Source organism: Falco biarmicus, chromosome 10 (assembly GCF_023638135.1).
Source record: "Falco biarmicus isolate bFalBia1 chromosome 10, bFalBia1.pri, whole genome shotgun sequence".
Lineage (NCBI taxonomy): Eukaryota > Metazoa > Chordata > Aves > Falconiformes > Falconidae > Falco > Falco biarmicus.
This window is the reverse complement of record NC_079297.1, coordinates 30,857,357-30,879,223: the sequence shown is the minus strand read 5'-3', so window position 1 is coordinate 30,879,223 and position 21,867 is coordinate 30,857,357. Positions and strand designations below refer to the sequence as shown.

The 21,867-nt window shown below is 37.9% G+C and overlaps 1 long non-coding RNA gene across 5 annotated transcripts; it reads left to right on the top strand.

Moving 5' to 3' along the window:
* Window positions 1-265: 265 nt before the first annotated feature.
* Window positions 266-20,358, top strand: LOC130156099 (uncharacterized). 5 transcript variants are annotated; one of them, XR_008824320.1, is made up of 4 exons: window positions 266-4,778; window positions 4,870-4,925; window positions 7,974-8,048; window positions 13,371-20,358. It is a non-coding gene; the product is annotated as an uncharacterized LOC130156099 (long non-coding RNA). The 5 variants fall into 5 exon arrangements; XR_008824319.1 differs by having other exon boundaries at window positions 4,870-8,048; XR_008824318.1 differs by having other exon boundaries at window positions 266-4,925.
* Window positions 20,359-21,867: the final 1,509 nt, after the last annotated feature.

The following is a 21,867-nucleotide window of genomic DNA, read 5'->3' as shown; positions in this document are numbered from 1 at the left end:
CAGCGCTCGCCGGCAGCAGCGGCCGCTGGCGGAGCGGCCCCGGCGGGGGCGGGAGCGCGGCGGGGAACGGCCCCGGGCCGCCGGCCCGCCTCCCCTCGCGCCTGCCCTCGCGCCGCTGCACACGGCGCGCGCGGAAGCCCCGGCGGCGGCACGCGCCCCGGCAGGGGCCGCGCGCTAACTGCCACGCGCTAACGGCCGCGGGGGCTGGGCGGGCGGGGGAGAGGCGGGAGGCGCGCGCGGGCACGCGCTCCGGCCCCGGCGCGAGCCTCCCGCCCGAGGCGAGCCCAGGGGTGCCGGCGGGGCCGCGGGCCCGGCTCCCCGCAACGGCGGAGGGACCCCGAGGGGCTCTTCCCGGGCGTGCGCGCTCCCGGCGGGGGGGAGCGGACGCCCCCCCAGCTGCCGCTGCCCCGGCCCCTCGCATCTCGCCTTGCCGTGCCGCCCCTGGTCCGGCTCCAGCGCGCACCGAGTGCCGCAGCGGCTTCCCTTTAAGGACCGTCCCTCTTTTTTTTTTTTTTTTTTTTTTTTTTAGACACCTGAAAAGTAAGTATGGGCGAGAGTCATTTTCTACACTTTTTTTCCGTCTTTGTTAGCTTTTGTTAGCGAAGTTTCCAGCAACCTAAGGGCCAGGTTTCGTTATTTGCACAGCTAATCCCTTCGGAACGGATCAAACTAAATCACTTTGCAGCAAACTGTTGCAAGCGTTTGTCCCGCCGTCGGTGCAGACCGGCCCCCGACGGGGCTCTGCGCGGCGGCTTTGCTGCTTCGTCCCGGCTGTTTGCTTCTGGAAGAGCTGGGGCTTAGCACTTGCGAAACTGCAACTGTGCATCTTTACCTCGTTGCTTAAAATACTTGTTCTCTGCGCCACGTTTCCCCGTCGTGCTACGCTGCCTTACTAAAGCTGCTTTAGAAACCGGGTCTGTCGGTGGCTGCAGTTTTTGCTCGCGCACTGGAAGCGGGGGTTCCGGCCCTGCCGCCGTGCTGGGCCCGCGGCTGCCACAAACCGCCCGGGGGACCGGCGGGAAACGCGGCGTGCGGCGGCAGGGCCGCTTCTGCACGGAAGCAGGCTGGGGTAAGCAGTGATGTGTTGCTCAAAACGAAGCGATGGGTTTGCACGCTGTTGTGCACCACCTCCTGTTAGCGATACGCCCACGCTCCTTCCCCCCCCCAAAAAAAAGAAAAATTCTGTCCTGACTGGGTACAAGACCCGTGTTAAAAAGTCCTCAAAAGAGAAAACACAAAGCTCCTTTGCGGGTTATATTCTTACATTTACTTCCATTCGTATGTTAATGGTCTCGGTTGGGCACATTCAGTGTGTGTGTAAATGTTTTCAAGGCTGAGACATACCTTGCTGCTACGCACACATCCTTTATTTCTCAATTCCCTTGAATTCAGCTATAAATAAATGCATTACAGAAATAGTTAGATAGCGTCATCTTCATTATAACATCATATCTGAGCATATGTGTCAGTGGACAGTAGAAAGTGCCTAAGGAAGGACATTGTATGATCCCTTAATACCTGAATGCAACCGTCTGTGGCTTCAGCACTCTCAAAATCAGAAGCAGTGCCTTACTTTTAATGATTCTCAGTATATTTTTATTCCACAAATTTGTCCAATCGTTGGGGTTTTTTTTCTAAGTCAATGTAGGCTTTTGGCAAGGGCAGAGTACGACAGGAAGAGGTCCTTGCTCAATGCAACCTGACTGCGTTGTGTGAAACGTGAGTTTGGGTTTTTTAAAGTTTCCTGTCTGGCTTAAGATGATATTCTTGCCATTTTGGTAGAGACAATGAACAGCTGCTCTCTGGTTACCTTCTCCCTTCAACTCATGATTTTGTATCTTGCCTCAGTCTTGTATTTTCCAGGTTGCAGAGTTTTAGTCCATTTGATTTTTTCACGTTACTATTAATGTCTTCTTTTAATTATTTTTTTTCCTGAGCACTGCTATATGGTTTTGGAGATGAGGAGACCAGGAGTTACACACAGTGTTGAAGACATAAAAGCAGTCAATATAATGGTTTTCATGTCATTATCCAGTTTTTTCCTTATAATGGCTGTCATTTATTTTTCTTGCTCTGTTAGGGAAGGGAGAAAGCAGATAAACTGAGCATTGTAGTAAGTTGCTCTGTTGAGCACTGAACAAATATTGAACATTGTTTTCATGGCATTAACTATATAGATCCCAGGATCTATTTTCTGACAGTTAACATTTACGTCCGCTAGATAGTTTTATAGGCAAGGATAGGATTTTTTTTCCCCTGTGTTTACAGTATAGTTCTCTACACTAAATTTCACCTGCCTGTGCACTCAGGATTGGGAGGCTGTGTGCAGATTCCCTCAGCCACCTCTGTTCTACTACTCTCAGTAAATTAGTACCAAGAGCATACTTCACCACCTCACTATTTATTTGTGTTCAGATCATTTATCATTAATTAATTAGCTTTTATTTCTGTGGCATGTCTGTGCAAAAACACCCTGAAGAAATGTATACACAATTCACTCAAATGTAATGGGAGTATAGTTGTTCTCTAGTAGCGCCACTGTTGCCTAACAGTGCACTTCCTAGCATATTCCAGGCCCCTGTCCTGAGAGTTTAGCAATCTAATCATGAACAATTGCAGTAAAAAGAAAACGTGGTTTCAGTAGTTTAGCATCTATCATAAATTAGAAGAACATTAACTAAATTTCTCCTTGCAACAGAATAATTTGTAGAATAAAGAAATACCTTTTCTTTTACTATTAAACAAATGCAGAAAAACATAAAATGTTTCATTTAAATTGGAATGAAGACATTAATTTCAGGGTAATGTAATTTTCTTGACATCTTCCAGTTTCACTAGCAAAAGAAGAGAAGTAGCTCAGTGATTTTGGTTAGTTCTTAAGGTACCATAAGGTTCTATGGCCTCGGCATACAAGGAAATGTCTTCAGTTGCTATTGGATATGCTTATAAATGAAAATTGGGCTATAATATTTCAAATTAATGAGTTATTGTTTTTATTGTCTATTCTTTGTTCCAAATCAGAATAACTAGAAAGAACAGAGGGTACAACCATGACTCTCTTCGCTCAAGGCCATAATTTTGGCATCTTCTTTGGCCTGTTTCTCCTTTGACCCACACATCCAGAACATGCTAAATCTTACCACATCCACTTGAATATTTCTAAGTTTTAATCATTCCGTTCTGTTTGCACCGCTCAATTTTTATTTTTCTTTTTTTTTGGTCAATGCCCTGGCTGCTTGTGCCCTGTAATCTTAGTATGCACAGGGATCAGCCCTGCTCAAAATCGCTGTGGTTGTCACTTCAAAGTACAACCAAGTTGTGGTCTTCTGTTCTTAAGACACGTCAAATACAAACATTTGATTATTCCTTCCTAATTTAGTCCTGTGATTCTGATCAGTTTCTCACTGTGGGGACAGCTTTTGCATCTGTTTAATAACTTTGGACATAGTTGCCCAGCTCTTCAGAAAAACATTTTGTGCTTTCCCTTGTACCAGCACAGAAGGGTTAATCAAATTCTAGAGAGTCTTCTTTAAAGTTTCTCTTCAACCCTTCCATGCTGTATTCATCAATGTAATAATAATAGGATCTAAATACTATTGTTTGTAATTGTGCCCAGATGGTAATCCTTGCCCTTTTTCCATGGGGAAAGAGATTAAGAATATGGTGCCTAATTTGGAAACTTTCACAGGGTAATATTTCAGGAAATTGAGACATATCAGTGTTTTCTAGATTCTCCTTTTAGTGTATCTCTGTGACAAAATTGTCTCAGATACGGTTGACAGCTTCTCAGGGACTGAACTTTATCTCGGCCAATATGCATCTGTTCTATTTGAGATTCATTTTTAATAACGGCCTTAGATGTAATCAAGTTCTTTAAACAAAGTGTCCTTTGAAATTGGAAACAAAAGAAATTTAAACCAGCTATGTGGTTTAAATAACTTGGCTTTCTAATCATAAGCTGGGATCATTTGCGTAGAAATTCTTGTGTATGACTGAAGAATGGGTAAATTGATGCCTTGTTCAGGGAACAATATCCTACTACCTGAAGCTGGGGTAGTGCAGAGGGCATATTTAAAAAAAAAAAAAAAAAGGTGGGAACAGAGGACATGTGTTGGAACTCTGAGTTAATAAGTTACTGCATATGCTGCTTTTCTTTCATTCATATCCCTGAGGAAGTTGATGTCTGAATACCATGGGTTTAATTATTTTTTCTTTGAATATTACAGTTTTAGAAGTTAATTTTTCAATTCATATAAAGACAGTTAAGATGATGCAGGCAGTAACTGTGTCAACTTTGTTATCTGTTTTACATCAGATGCTTGAATGAATAAAGAAATGGCATTGTTACAGCCCTAATCAGTTAGCAAAAAAGAAACAACAAACAAAATAAGTATTAGACTTCCAGAAAACCTATACAAGTCTGGTTCACTTGGGGAAATCAAAAGTCTTGACCAAACTTGAACGAAGGTTTGGAGAAACCCCAGCATTACGTATCATCTTTCTGAGTTCGTGTTCTAGCAAACACTGTGGCTGCTCTGTTTGGTCAACTGTAGAAACGTGCTGCAGCGAGGAACTAGAGCAGTTTGGGTGTTTTTGTATTTATCTGTGTCCTTTGAAAGCAGGCTGTGATATCAACGGCTAAGATGTTCGTATGTGCTCAGCACTGAAGGCCTAGAAGAGATCTGCAGTGGTTCACAGGCAACCTGGCGTAATGGAAACAAGTGGCTGAAGGGTACTGAGATGCAGTTACTAAGGGAATTAAAACCAAAAAACAACAGGTAAAAGAGGCTTCTTGCGCAAGTGTATTTACTATGCATGATGTCAGTATACTTGCAGTAAGATGGTGTTAATGTATTTGTCCTGTCTAAGGGTGGGAAAGAGATTCCAGCTGTATTCCACATGAAGCAGAGCACTCACTTTCAAAGGTAAGTTACATTTTGATCTTCATCATGTGGCAGCAAAGACCAAGTTACTACAGATTACATCTTTTAGTTTAATTTGTCAAAAACAGGCACATGGCAAAGAAAACTGGAAAGGAGTAGCAGAGAAAGTGGTTCCTTCTGTGACAAGACATCTTGAGTAGATATAGCACCTTTCTGCTTAAAAGGTGTGTGTGGTAGTGCTACAAGGATGGAGCCACTATGATATGCCATTGTTAGATGAGATTTCCCATTTCTGGCGAAGGAAAACTTCGGTCCAATGATCCAAGCTGTAGCTTGGCAGCAACAAACTTTAAGGAAGAATCAGTGAGTAACAGAAATACCGCATTGGCCTAATTTAACACTTCAGAAACTAGGACACAAATCTTGGTCTGGGCTCTCATTTTTTTTCTGGTGCCCGTATTTTTGTTTTTATGAAGAGAAGCGGCAGTATGCTGGCTTCTGGTGCTGTATGCAGATGCTTCTGCTGCTGTATTGTAAATCTACGCAATCACCCTCCTCGTCTGAACAAACCTGGGACTCTTCTGAAATGGACCAACACATGCATCTCCAGATAAGCATGTAATGATGTGCAATTCTACAGCTGGAATGTATTTTGGTCATACCTTACGTCTCACTTTAAAGGTGAAATTGTCAATAGACAATGATTTTTAATGTTTTACAAGCAGAATCTCTTGATGCTGATGTGATTTCAATATTCAGGCCACGTATGTATTCCTTCAAATAACATTAATAGTCTAACACTTCATATTAGCTTTATAGAAAGTTTTAAAGGAATTGCATAACTTTGTAAAACATCTTTTTTATGCAATATATAATGTATACATTTTAAAAAAAGAGTATTTGAGAAGTCATTCAGAAATAGGCATTTAAATAAAGGAGGAGGTCTTTAGCTGGTTCTTTGCCCAAGCTACCATGAATTTGGATGCTTATTTCTTAATAAAACTAATGGGATATCAAGTTTAAAAAATAGCTGCCGAAATTCTGGCTCTAAGATATTAGAGAACTGGGTAATTATATAAGGTACTGATTTTTTTACATGAGCTTATTTGGGGAATAGCAAGATAGTTTAATTTTTTTATAATAAAAATGCAGGAATTTGTCAAAAGTGAAATTTTTGCCAGGTTTCATTTTTTCAAAGCTAATATTCAAGTACAATTTGTCATTCTATGGTATAAGCAAAACTGAAGAGTAATAATAAAACAGCAAATAGGTGATGCTACATATGTAGCATCTCTCTGTAAGAAGTTTACGTTATGCTGAATCATGTTCTATTACAAAATCTACAACTTCAGTTAAATTGCATTAAACTTAAAAATACATACTAATATTTCAATGGCAATTCGGTCCTTAACTTGCTAATAGATGTTTCTGTCTTGAATTGAAATAGAGGCATTTTATGCACTCTGCTCGTTAATAATACTAAAGATTCAGTCTAACTAGGGAGCTGGTTTGTTTTTTCACAGAAGTCTGACTTACCACATGAGCATCAGATGCATAAATATATTCTGAAAAAGATCAAAAATCAGTCCAAGTCAGGTCATTTATTGGGAGGGAGAGAGGAGAAAAGAGTAAGCTGAATCGCTCAGTCAGCTTCTCTCATTTCCACATCTTTCCAATACCCGTTTTATTGACCCTAAATCATTAAGACAGGTCCTTGTTAATTAACATTCATTTAAATTCTGTTAAATTGCTAAAATTGCATTATATTGGCAGCAGACGTAAAACAACCTAGTAGAGAAATTGTGCTGAGTTATACCTCTTCAGGGTCTGGCCTGTGTTTCAGCACATGCTTGAGTATAACCTCAACTGTTTTGTCTGGCTGTATTATTTCATTCAGTTATGTGTATGAAATCCTTATAGGCCTTAATGTATTCAGAAATGCATCATACTCAATGCTTTCTTACAGTAAATACTGTAAAAGCTTGGACCTAGAAAGAACTAGTACTAACATATTCACTATTTCTTTTGTTCTTAATTAAATAAAACTGAAGCTTTGACTCAAAGTATCAGGCTGCAGATGCCTGAATAATAGTGCTTTGACAGAAAATATGTGGAAATATATGCAATACCTTACCTCTTGAATAAAAACTAAGATTATTGTCTGCAATATTAAGCATTCAAAGGTTATCATAAAGTATTATATACCATTATCTTGATTTCTGACATTGTTGGAGATCAATTTGGGTTTACCATTCAAAGTAATGATGGTCTAATAAGACATCTGGGTAAGCAAATGTCCAGAAGACGACATGTAAATGTAACTCTCCCGCACCCCCTGCCCCAAAAAGGAGGAGAAATGTATCAGAATTCTGTAATTGTGACTTAGTAACTATTTCTTCTGGAAATGCAACATGAGATTAATAAGAAATAGCAAAATTATGCAATTAAGCTAATTAGCTCATTAGTGTGGAAGTATTCTGTCATTCTAAGCACAGAAGGAATTCATCTGAATAAAAAAGCAGACAGCAATAAATTGTGGTAGGAGACAGAAATCGTCTCATTTTAAAATGATAAATTTACATGTTTCATGTCTGTCCTCTAAACCTAAGCACAGCACCAGTATTTCTTAGGCTAATTTTATTTCTATTAATTGTTAAGATCAAGTTTTTCATCATCCTTCTGTAACCTCAGCCTTCTATATTGCCGAGGAAGTCATGTAGCAAAAGTGTTCCAGTTTCAAACAACTTGCCTCAGAAATCTTTTCTATTTAAATCTATTTTTGTAGCTCCAAGTTACTTTTCTTCCCCTTACAATGCAATAAGCCCGTTTAGCATTCCTAATCAATACTGCATGCAGCTGCAGTAATTGATGAGCCTGCTCTTTTAGCATCTTAGCTGAAGCCCCCCTTCTCTCTCACTGCTGGCAGGTTATTGAAAGCAGCACCCACTGCATGCTTGTAGCTTAAGAAAACTCAGAACCGTATCAGAAACTGCACACCAACTAAAGGCGTGAAATGGTTTTGCAACTCTGATGGGTTTGCTACTTTTCCTTCCTCTGTATGGCACAATGATGTATCCTGATTCTTTACAGGCATTGAGGCATTGTATTTAGCTGTCAATGGCAAACAGGTAAAGCAGACAGCAGTTTTACAAGATCAAGTAACAGGTAAGTGGCTTGATCATTTAACTCAGCTATTTTTGTGCTCAAAACTAGTGCTTATTACCTGTAGGCATGATGTTGCACCAAGAGGAAGAACAGTTGCATGTGAAAATGTATTTAAATGTTTCCAAGATGTTCCTTTTTGTTATGACTAAGAATAAATAGGTTCTTTTACAAAATATTGCTCATCTCTGTGGGGCTTACCCAAGCAGCAAAGACCAGTCCATCACAAAAAACCTCTCTTCCCCTATTGTTAACGTGTCTGAATTGGCTATGTAACCAAAAATGAGGGTATGCTATGGAAATCTTACAAATTCTGAATCTAGTTAATATACAAGTGTTTAAACTTCACTTGATTAAATTTTATGTGCTTATCTGTAGCTCAAATGTGTCCAGCATTCTGGGGTACAAAGTAATCCTGTAGGAACAATCGGCCCTGTGCACTTTTTGATTCTTTCTTGTAACAGAAGAATAATAATTGACCTGCAATAACGAAAGCAATACATTTAGAAGGGTTCTTTTATTGCTTTGGAATTTTTCCTGCTTGAATTAACAGTCTGAAAGGATCTTGGAAGAGTGAACTGGACACAGCAATAGGTTTTACTGGAGCTAATTAATCAAACCCAGAAGTTTACATTATGATACCTTTGCACTTATGCTCAATTAGTAATAACTAGGTAGTAACAACTGATGCATAATATAACAAACTCAAACACTGTATCAGTGCAGAGCTACGTTTAAGTTTATATCATGAACTGATTTCTTATTTATCATGTACTTGCAATATCATGTATACCATTCCATAATGATTCCTGTTGTGTAAGACTTTATCGAAGCATGGAATAAAATCTTTAGGGTTTTTAGAGACCTGAAAATCTGTCTAGTTCAACCTTGGTGGAATTTTAATTACATTTGGAAAAAATGTTACATCAGTTGGAAGTTACATGAAACACACGCATCTCATTTTATTACAGCTGTTAGCGTAACACGGACCATGAACTGAGTTACAGAGGTTTTTACTTATTTAGCATTCAGGTTTTTTTCAAGATTAATAGATATTGCATAATGGATTTCACTGCTTCAGTATTCACAAGTGCTGATCTACAACAAACTACAGTGCTATGTTTACTTGATTACTCTTATTGCTATACTCAAATGTCTTCTTTACTAGAATTAGAATGTTTATTAGATGTGAATATTATGCTAATATATTGCAAGGGAAAAAAGCATAGCAAACAAGCAGTACAATTAGTAAATTAAGTGAACATGTACCTGTATTACCCTTTATTATTGTTTGCTTACTTGCTGATTTGTAAAATTTGCTGAGTTAGAATCTGTTTCTCTGTGACTGCTACTAATTATAAAGACTCTAATATTCATAATAGTTACTGCTTAGTACAAATGTGTGCTTGATAATGGTTTGAAAGTTTGTGATGCCTGGCCACATCAGTTTTTAGTACTTAATTATTGTAAGGCTTATTGCAATGTAGTAGTTTCCTAAATGTAAGTCTCCTAGATGCATGCAACCTTTGGGATTTAAAACACTACACACTGCTTTCATTATCTGATATATAGGAATTACAAAAAAAAAATCTATGTACCAGGGGGTTAGCCAAATACCAAAGAAGCTGAGTGACGTACTTTAACTGTACTTGCTTACATCACATATTCAAATTGCTGCTGTTAATTCTGAGGCACTTCTATATTAAGGTAAAACATCAGATGCCAGGTAGTTTTGGTAAAGGTTGGATTTAAACAATATTTTATATTCTTCAGTTTTGCCCTTGATTACTTACTGTGAAGTTACTTACACAGCCCTGTTTGTTTAAAATATTAGATACTTGGCATTTTTGCTTTTTTTAATGCTTAAATGAGGACTCTATCTGTTATACACAAACTTAATTTTGCTTTCATTTATTAACATGTCCCCTTGTCACGATTTGATGCATTTTTCATGCAAGTTCTGAGAGGGGTTGAAGGAAGAAGGAAAACGGCATTCCACTTTTAAGGAAACATTTAGTTAAACTTTCAATGCCTTCTGATACTTAGGGAAAAAAAGATACTCGTTTTCCAGACTCAATTTATATACTGTGTAGTTTAGGAATTGTTAAAATGTACACAGAGCAGTTACCTATCCTATCTAGTTACATCCCCAGCCAGGTCTCCTACACAAATAGGTCTGTACCAAATCTAACGGTGCAAGTAACATATTTCTGAATAGAAAAACGTTGAATTGCTGTAAAATATATTAGTCTGGCATGTAAATTAAAATGACTAAGGAACATTCAGGTTTTGAGTTGAGAGGCCTGATTCTGTACACTGCCCAGCAAAATAAAAGAACCTTAGATAGGCAGGAATGCTGCCTTAGTATGTATTTTTTATACTGAGGCTTTAGGCAATTATGATCTATAAACAGGATCATGCTTCTGAGAGGTCTAGCTAAAAGCCTTTGTTTTTATAGCAGATACAGAAATATATTGGCTTGGGACATAAATTAAATGAGTATATAATGGTTTATTATGCTATACGTAAGGTAACAAGATTCCAGTTGCCAGAGCAAGTACATTTGTTTTCTGTTTGTGTTAATCTGAAACACATATAAACTATTTTTATAAATGAACATGACCTTTTATAAGATGTTTGTGAAGTCAGGCCATGCTTTCCCAGCTACTCAGAAAGTCAGTCTTAAATGGCAAAATGTCTTACAGAAATTTAACTTACATGAACCTTAACCAATAGAATCAGGTACTTTCCATGTAATTCCGTGTTAATTACTTAATCACTGAACATAGTTCACAAGTGCAAATGTAACTTTTTTAGATGTAGAATATAAACAATGTGTTCCAAGAGTCAAAAGCCATTTCTTCTGATAAGAAATCTGTCATCTCCCCCGCCTTTCCCCCCTACCCCTTTCCCCCCTCTTTTTTTCCATATAGATAGGCTATGGGGCTCTCTAAGGGCTAGCTTTCTTTAAAAGCTTCCTGGATGATTAATAGTACACTTACACTTTGTTTGCTTATAGGCAAGGATTCAGTGTTCTTTTTATCAGCTGATCTGTGTTTGAGTTCACACTGAGAGCTTATCTGTCAGATAATCTCATTGATAGCAGCAGGAGCATGCACGAGTGTCAACCAGCTGCATAATGGCAGTGTGACAATAAGCGCAATACTCTCTTACTCAGTTGCTCTGAAACATCTACTGATTCAAAATGGTCCTTCATTTCATGTAGTACCCGTGGTGTGTGGAAAGCTGACTCCCAGTTTTGAAACTTTTTCCATTTTTTTTACAGCTAAGAGAGTTTTAGCTACTGCTGGTATTTTTATTCTACTCTGTTTAGGTTCTGCACTGGGGTTTTGAGAGGTGCGTTGATCTTGGCAATTGTTTTTTAATCTCAGATAACCATTCCCTTTGCTCTGATAGCCTGTGTTCCTGGGAAGCTTTGCTTTTTGTCCACTGAGGTCATTAACACCGGCTTCAGGAGTATTTGTTAATTAGGTTTGTGGGTTCTTCAGGACCAAGTAGCATTAAAATAGCTTATTATCCTGTTAACGCAACTGAAGAATTACTTGTGAACACCCTGTTTCAGTCAGGATGGGAAAGAGCTGTACTCTAGACAAAGATGAAACCCCATACTTGGGACATTCTAATTCCTGAGCAAGGCCTTAGCAGTGGGTCAGCTCCATGACCAGTGCGGCAATTGAAGAAGCTTGTCAGACCTACAGCTTCATGCTACTGGTCTTCCAGAGAGCTCTAACACAGCGTATTGCCATATTATCACATTCTTAAGGAAATGATCTCCCTGTGGTCTAGACCTTCACCTCCTCTCCGTGCTTCCTAAGTATGTTCCAAGGCTACTTTTCTGAGAACTCCTGGGTTACTTGTGCTCCATAAAAGACTGGGCTTCTCAGCCTCGCTTCAGTTCCACATTTGGAACTACCTTGTGTGCTTCTCAAACTGCATCCACAAGATTTTTCACCATCTGGTGACCTTTATCAGATTACTGCCCAAAGATTTTTGCCAGAAGTTTGACACTCCAATTATTGAGGGTCATATGTCATGTAGAACAATCCTGCAAGCCTCACTTGACGCAGCAGGGACGGCAGTCTGTGCTTTCACCTCCTTATTTCTTAGGCAATTTTCTTGGCTTCTGTGTTTCCAGGGAGAATAAAACAATTATAAAGAAAAAGGTTCTTTAACATCCATTCTAAAGGAGCGATATGGACCACAAAGGGGTGTAAACTGGAACACTGTACCGTAAGCAAGCAGAAGTAGTAGGAAATAGCTTACTTTTCTACTGGTTGTTTAGTGAAGTTTTGACCTTTTTTTGAATTATGGACTTTTTGTCGTTGAGTCTGAGCAATATTATTCTTGGAATGTTCTTCTGATTACCCATTCTTCCAGGTCTTTGTAACAGATGCTTGCTTGCTTAGCTAGAAGTTGTCCTTGGGTGACTTGAGATCAGAAGGACGCATGCTGTCCTCCCCAGAAGTATAGTGTATCAGCTAGCAATCTGCCGGGTTCTTGAATGAGCCGGAAAACAGATTAGGTCTCTTCAGGCATTCATATCACAAGCAGGAAGTCCATGACAAAGTTCTGGAGACTTCTACAAGAATGTGGTTAACCAAGAACTATTCTTCCCATGGACACCAATAGGAAATGCCATGCTTTTTACTCAAGTGTCTTCCAGTCCCTTTTGTAATCACTTGTTAGAGACAGATGCATTGTCAACCACGCATATGTTTTTTAATCTTCAGAGTTATTTTGAAAGATAAAATAGGACAGCGATGATCATTCTGATTGCTAAGGATGAACATAAGGCAGATCGGACATGATTTCAACTTTTCTGTTCAACTTCTCCGTTCAACTTCATTATTGAAATCCTTTTTCTTTCTTTTAAATGCCTGTAAATGCTTTTGGGGTTTTTTTTTTTCCCTTCAGAGAAATACCCTAATTAATAGAAGAACAAATAAAAGGCAAATTGAATTGGCAAAGTAGACTCAATTTGCCATGTGATACACAGAAAAGCTAATTTTCCTTTCCCTGGCCTCATCGTCTGGAATTCTGCTCTATTTCCTGGATGGCGCTGGGCTCCTCTATCAGCTCAATCTATCTGACAGCTGTTTCAGCACTGTGCTTCCAGGCTGGTGGCTTCTTGTTTTTTGTTGATACTATAGTATCTTGAAGGGTTTGTTAATATTTTTTCCTCCTTTATGTATTAGTTTTCAAGTAGGATATGAATGTTATAGTTGTTTCCTCTGTTTCTGAACAATTTTTGAGTGGCCAGAAGTGGTACTTGAGCTTTGAAGTGTTTGTGAATGTTCATCACAGGTCCGTCATAACTTACACTAATCGTGGAAAGAGGCATGCATTGAGAAAGAAAAAGATGGAAGAAGAACAACACATGCAAAGCTAGAGATATGTATATTAAAACTGTTACCAACTGTTTAAAGAAAAGACCTTAAAATGGTGATCATGTGTATGTGTGTAAGTGCAACTTAAGAAATGGCATTTCCTGAGCTGAGAAACGTTCTATGAAATTCACATTCACTTCACTTTGTAATGAGTTCATCCGTGGCTAGAAACCAGAGAAAGTTGGTCAATTTGATACCAAAGCTCAAAAGTCTATTAAAGGAGAGGTAAACCACTCCTAAGCAATGAAGTATTGCTGTCATTGCACTTGTATGCTACAGTTGCACAACACCGTATGATTAAAACCTTTTGCAAAAATACGAATGTGCATAATACATTTGTCATTCTGTCAAGTCCTGTAGTGTTTTTTAAATTTCTTTTCTTCTTTGTGGCTAATCAGATTTGAGCCAAAACCCAGAAGACCATTCACAAATATGTTGCTGCAGGCAACGTTAATCTAGATTAATTCTTTAAATTCACAAAGCAAACGCTATGATATGAAAATTCGAGTTATACATACATACCAAACAGTTTTCAATAAAAGCAGAAATAAACTGTATATACATTCTTGATTTGATTTAAATGTGGCAGTACTGACTTCCATGGTCAACATGTCATCTAAGTAAAACTGTGGCTATACTGAAGTCAGTGAAAAAAATTATAATGATATAAAGATTGTAACTCAGTGAATTTTAAAACTGAGGTTGAATATATTCTGAAGAAAAGATTGATGAGTTTAATTTGCATTAGAAATATATATTGATACCACTTCAGTAGAAAGCTACATTATGAAAGGGCAAGCCATATATCTGGGTGAAAACTGGTAATTATTGATAAGGAAGCAGTATCAGAGCATACTTCAAATTACATTGTGTAAGTGGGTTTTGGATAAGATCCTAAACAAATTAACTTAATGTTTAGCTTTAGTGGTGAGAAGACTATTTTTGTCTGAAACTAATTAAATAATGTGTTTTCAGTATTGTGTAAAGGCAATAGTGAGAATACAGAATCTGATAAAAGGAGCATTCTGTTTGAGAGTAACTTATTTGTAACTTTCACCTATGTGATTTTGCACAATATTAAGAAGAAATACAAATCCATTCATATTCGCTGCTCACTGTGAAACAAGGAGGTACCCAGGGCTTTCTGCTAATTGTATTGTCTTAACGCATTTCAGAGTTGCATTACAAAAAATTGATAGCCTCCATCACTGGACACTTTTCAAAATCCTAAGGTACATATTCAATTTCCAACCTGGAAAATAATCTTTTTGGGTTTATTAATTATTTTAACACTGTTGAAAGGGTCTACACAAATGCAAAGATAGTCTTCTGATTTCATGCTCTGTGGTTTGGGGTTTTTTATTTCCCTCTTCAAGTATGAAATCTTCCATTTGGTAATACCTTTTGTCTGAAGAATAATTTCTATTCATTTAATGATGTGATAAACACAGCTTAAAACTTTTTTGGTGCCACAAAATCTGTTGTGAACGAGGCATCTGTAGTCACAAATTTATTTGATATATACTTCTTGAAATCCAAAACAGATGTGCAGATGTGTTGAGTATATAGTGTTATGCTAATAACTACTGCAGAGAATTTTAGATACTCACTAGCTAGTTTCAAGACAGGGTTGTATCGATGTGGTCTGGAATTAATTTGGAGCCCTTCAGGCCCATCACTGAATCCTTCCATGGACCAGGCTTAAAAGCCAAGAGTTGTGCCAAATACTCTGCATTTAGAATTATCCTTACATCAATGGAATTTGTTCATAATTTAAGCACGTATGATGCACTGTCTGAGCTCAGTGATCTGTCAGAACGATTGCAGACAATGGACGTTACGCTGCCAGAAGCTCTCTCATTTGTCTGGACAGGCTTAGATTTCTGCTTGCATTGTTGTTAGTTTAAGAATATGTGCAATAAAGATGGCAGTGCCAAATAAAATTTGTACTATGGAAACAGGGATATGCATGACAGCAAGGCTGTTAAAATCCATGTAGCAAAACAAGGAACTTGGCAAACAGTAAAAAATCCTGGCTGATGATAGCAAGAGTTTTAAGACTAAAGCTTACTCAAACATCTGTATTTTTCTGCATATTAATTCTATATTGTAGTCGTTCCTAATCAAAAACTGAATCCATGCTAAGAATGGGCTGAGTCACTTTTTGAAAAGTGTGGTCCACAAATACCAGAATTGTTGCTTAAATAGTAACTGACTATTACAGTAAGTTTAACTCTCCCATAGAACCTGAAAATGCCTGTAAGAAGTGTCGCAGGAATCCTTAATGTCTTGCCAGGAATAGTAAGTCATTCCTAGGGTCTTTTCTCTCTCTCTCTCTTTTTTTTTTTTTTTCTTTTATTTTTTTTAAGGTAGTTTAATAGCCTCTGGCAAACTTATTTCTGTATGTGAATGTATTTCCATTTTCAAGCAGAAACTTTTGGCAGTAATAGATGTGCCATAAACATTGTGAATGTTTTATTGTGTGATCTACATATAAGTACTTATTGTAAAATATTTATGAAATATAAATGCATAAATAAGAAGGTAATACTTTGTCTAGCCATTAATTTAATATGACAATAATGTCCATCATAAGGAAATGGAATCCATTAGTGGTCACGTGAATTACAAAGGCTTTATTTCTGTATCACTCTGTTATTTCCAATCTGAAAGAACTATATTTAATCTTTTCATAGGTAGAAATTTTGAAAAATTTCATCACTAATATAACTGATACAGTGTTTGTTCATGAACTTGTGCATCAGTCATAGATGTCTGTCTCAAAATGTTATATATCCCCTCTTGAATGTTTGATGACACTTTGGTTTTGATTCAGGTATGCTCAGTCAAAAATAATTCCAACAATATGAATCAACAGTAGCAAATAATATATATTTGAAAGTTTTTATGCAGCTCTGTGCACACTGAAATTATCTTTTGTCCTCAGCAACTTAAAACAATAACTGCCATTCTTTTTCATTGAAATAAAAAGCTTAACAAAATTTCATAACACTCCAATAATGTATTTCATAATAATCCCATAAATTATGATAACAGTTCTTCAGTTAACTTTTGGTGACTCAGACAATACTATGTAAACTGTTTAAATCACAACTTCTAGGCTAGCAAGCAATTTACAGCTCAAAATATATTCTTATTATACAGAAATCCATCCTCACTCAGAAAGAAGAAATAGATGTCATGCCCAAGAAATACCTAGCAATGATATGCATGTGAATTTCTCTCTAAATACATTTTAGTTTTATTCAAACAAGAATTTACAAATAAAAACTATTTCTGTGACCAGGATATGCTACAACAGCTCTTGTTTGTCCCAGGACCGGACATAAAGAGCTAGACTCTTTTCTGGAGTTCTCTTTCTACAAGGATTATTTCAGCCGCTTTCAGCACTGCCTGGTCTTTCCCAGCCAGCTTTGATGATCAGACACAGTTAGTTGCCCTGAAGGCCTGTCCTGAAAAGGATAAATTATGTCAGTTCACAAAAGCTATGGATTTTAAAAAATTAGGAATAGATTTGAAAAATTTGTGTAGTTAACATTTTTCATGACAAAATATTCCAGTATTTTATATTAGTCAGTAGTTTAAAAAAATGTTAATTTGTGGCAACACAAATACAAGACTGTCATAGAGAAAGAAATGTCTGCACCTCTACTGAAATTTGCAAAAGAGTAAGAAAGGAATTTGGTGTCGTTTATAGAGACAAGTTACATTTTCCCTATTTACAGTACTAAATACAAAACTATTTTTTTTTCTTTGTGAGCATTTTTGAGTTAATCTTCAAATTATTATAAAGACATGGACCTACTTTTAGAGCAGCTGTCAAATTTTTGCCCTCAGCCTTGACCTGATGAAAACATCATCAAATACGACCAATGTCGTACAAGAATGTTTACAATTAAGTAGTCTTTTTACCTTATAAAATATCTGTTTATGAAGTAAATTTATTACCTGCATTAAATCAAATACAGACTGTTCACACTGTCGAGAGAGTAAGATGGTTCTCAAAAAACTTAAGTCAAAACGTTCAGTACTGGAAGTATTATGACAATATACAATTTAATCTTAAGATTGATGAAACCAACCTTTGTACATGAAGCTGAAATGTTTGTATGTTTGTCAATGTGGGATAAGGGTGTTGGGGCCATTATTTAAACCCAGTTTTATTTTAGAGATTAAGATCCAGGTTTGTGGCATTAAAATCAAAAGACAGAAATTAATGACTTGAGAAGTGTAAGAGACTCTTAATGTGATTATCAACATGGTGACTTCAGACTAAATTAGATGTAAATGTAGTCCAACCACATACAGCATATCAAAATGAAGTTCATTCTCTTGATGATCGTTTTTAAGACAGTCTTGTACTCTGTTCAAGAAGAAGGTACCTACCCCCTCTCATGTTGGCCTAGATGACTGATCATCAAATTGACATTCACCACAATACAAAAAAGGGAGCAAACTGTACAAATTAAGTTCTTCCTGCGTCAGGATTTTGCTGTGCTTGTTTTCTCACATGTGATTTAAATAGGGATAGCATTGCTATAAAACCTTTGAGAGTTACTTGCCTAATGCAGCTCGCTCTGCGTTGCCACATGTTCTTGCCTATGCCACCTATTCGAGGAGCAGCCTGACTTTTCCTTGGCGGCTGAGCTTTACTTCATCCTTCCTCTTAATGCAGATTGACGGTGAGTGGTATTCCAAAAGGGGGCTTGGCGGAATGTGGCCTTTTCAGCAGACGAGGAGGCATAATGGCTTTGCCTTTTAGTTCCTGTATATTAATCTCCGCAGAGCAATGCCTGTCACCTCTCAGATGTCAGATGCTGCTTGTAACTATGCTGGAAACATGACACAGAACAAAATGGTATACATTTCTCTTGAGACTGTATATGTGTGGTTTAGGTTAGCTATTTTTTCACTGCTGCACTTTGTTTAAACATTGTATCAGCACTATTGCGAGGTGGCTTGAAAAGTTGTTTTGTCCATGAATTTGTCCAGTTGCTCTCTAAATACGAGAGGCCACAGTGTGTTCAGGTGCAAAGGTTTTCACAGCACAGGTATGACACGTCCCAGGAATTACCGCCTTGTCTTTGCTTGAACCTGCTGCTTTTAATGACACCAGCGCTGGAGGGAAGAGAGAAGCATCGTACCTATTCAGCATCTCTGTGCCAGTTGTGATTTGACGAGTGTACATCACCTTTCCTCCCTTATCTGTTACCTAGCCTGAAGACTTCTAGTCTTTACTGTGATTCTTTATATGAAACTATTCCATAATTTGAATTATTCTTTCTGCCTTTCCCAGTGTCTTCAGTACTGCCGCATTGTTTTAAGGTGGGAAATGAGAGTCATAGCGGGTATTCAAATCTGAACGGTGTCAGGGGCAGTATGGTTTTACACAGTGACACAGTAATGCTTTACATTTTGTTCTCCCTCCTATAATTTCTAACATTTAATTGGGTCCTTCCTGAGCTTTGGACATCTTTTTGTAAAGCTACCGATTGTGTCTTCATTTCTCTGAAGTGATCCTGATTATCAGGTTGCCAATTGTGCTTCTAAAACTGAGAAAACACTATTTTTCCCAACAGAGATGTTTTAGAAATAATTATTTAAATATGAGGATAGTTTTAGTTGTACTTTTCAGTCCTGTAGTCTCTTAGACAGTGATTTCTTGTACTATGTTGATTGCCGCTTGTCATTCACTTTGTTTCTCCACAATTAAATTTGTATTTCTCCAATCCTTTTCCTATGAATTCAAAGCTTCTGTAGAACTATTCAAGCACATCTTAATACTGGTGTTAGGACTGTTACCAAAGAAAACATTTGATGCATTTTCCTATAGATTTTAGTATTATAAAATGAATACTTATGCCACGGATAATTGGGATAGTTTTGTAGATATTTATTAATGGGTCAGATACAGCGGTAGCAAAATGAACATGCAGTTGGCCCCCGCATTGCCTCATCAATGTGTCTTAGGGCCTGGAGAAAACATCAGTTTAACCAGCTTCATCACTCACTATTGTTTTTTCTGCTGTGTCTATCAGCTGCGTCTGTGTTACCGTAGCCTTTTGTCATGTGGATTTTTATCTCCCATGAAGCTGTCTAAAACTGTCAGATCATTTCGTGCAGGCCACTGTACCACCATTAAATACAGCAAGGGTGACGTTTTCTGAAGTGCAGAGGTCAACATAATGCTTACGTATCACTTAAATTTTACTGAAACTCTCGTTTAAGGCCTTCATTCAAATTTTCTAACAACTTTGAATAACTGACAAACCACTAATTTCAGTAACTGCCGTATTTGGGTGAAATATATAAAAAATGCATCCTTTCTGCTTTGATGCCTTTATTATCCGAAGAGGAGATCTTTAATTTTGCCTTGCTCATTCCTTTATCTCATTTTGTATTTAAATATTGTACTCTTGGTTCAAATACATCAGTGGGAAATAGGTTGGGTGCTTTTTCACACCAGTGCACTGAGATGTAATCAGAAAGAGATTACAAACCCACTGGCTGTAGCCCTGCCTATGGAGGGCTCATACTGAAGCCTAAAGGGCAAGCAGGAGCATTCAGAAGGAAGTGAATGACTTCCTTCCGCCGTAAGCACTTCCCCTTTCTAGAGATTATTTCTGCGTCTGACATCCTCTTGTGCTGCTGCCTTGGGAATATGGTAACAGTTGTGCCGCCTGAAGCAGCGGAGCACAGCTGGAGTGCCATTCCATGCCACCCTTCCTGCGGTCACGTGACCCGAAGCCATTTGCTTTGGAATAAATTTTTAATAGCTGGACATCTGGTTAGTTTGGTTTTTAATATATTTTTCTATCAGTTTAATAAAGGAAAAAAATATTACTCGGGAAAAGAGTTATTTAATAAACCTCTACAATAGTTCATATAGCTTCCAGAAGTTCTTAATTTATACAGCTTTTACCACTTTTCTGTGGGAAGTTTTACAAATCCTGTCTTTTTATCACTAAAAGCGTGGTTCCCAGCGTTATTGTTGTACACATACGGAACAACAGAGAGTCTTGGCATAGGCTAGCGTTCTATCAAAACTGAGGCGCTTTTGCCAAAAGAGAGGAAGTATCTGTCTATTGTTCTGTTGCTGTAGGTGGAGTAAACGGACCTTTGGGGAGTCCCTTATTGCTGTGGGAAGTTATTACAGAATGGCATTCTAGCAGAGACTATGGGAATATTTACAGAAAGTTCAGCGAGAGACTTCAAAGCTGTTCAGCTCACTTAATAAAATGTTTATATGTCCTGTTTCGGGGCACACCAAACAATGTTGAAGAAAGGAAGTTATTTCAGATCAAATGAATTTTTGTTAATCAGAAAGCTTAAAAATAACAAAACAAGTTAAATAATTTACATCAGTCTGTTTAGATTTTTTGTTTCCTAGACAACACTGTGGCCCTGTCCAGGGGAAAAGAGAAAATGCTCCAGTGGTAAAAGAAACGTGTCATTGGTCCTGCAGTAACACAAGCTGCTAGAACACTAGTTCGACTTTAAGGACTGTGACCTCAGCAGCTGGATACTTGTTTTTTTTTTAAAAAGAAAACATATGAATACAGTATTGATTCTCTTTTGTCTTCATGGTTGAGTCACACAATCCTATAGAGGAGTTATCATAGTAATATTTAACTCATTTTTCATTTACAACTATATAAAAATATTTCATATGGTCCAAAATAAGAGCTCCAGTAAGCAACTAATCTTTGTTAAGCACTTGTAGTTTTTTATCTTTGAGAGCAAAAAGACCCATTTAGAAATTTAATCACATCTTAGCTCTAATTAAGAAAGACATAGTAATATTGTTCTAATATTATTCATAATAGTGCTTCTCATGTAGCTTTATATAATTTCAGAGACTTCCTGTACCCTTTTTTTTTCCGAAACAGAAATGTAAGAGGATTTCCAGTCTGCTACATCTGATTAAGAGTGGCTGTTGTTTTACTCCTACCCAACTGCCTTTATTTGGTTTGGTAGGGTGTTGTGGGTTTTTTTTTTGGTTGTGTTTGGTTTTGGGTTTTTTTTGGTTTTCTTTTTTACCCTAATCTGCTTAGGCTCATAAGTTTTGTTAGCCTGGACACCGCATGAAAACTTCACTGCAGTTTTGGGAAGCACACTTCATAAACCACATGCTTGTGATAAAAGGAGAATGACTGAAATACAGCTTTGAAACCTTGTAGTGGTTTTAGAATAGGTAGGATTGGACTCTGTAGCCTGCTAACCAAGATGGGTGCGACATATGCACGCTGGACAGAGATACCCTTCTGTCGACAGTGATGGATTTTAGCTCCGAGTGGAAAAAATAAGTGAGGGGGCAAATGGTACAAACCTAATATTGGTGGTTCTGTAGTACCCTTCTGAGGTTGGTGTGCATCTGTGCACAGATTTGGTGA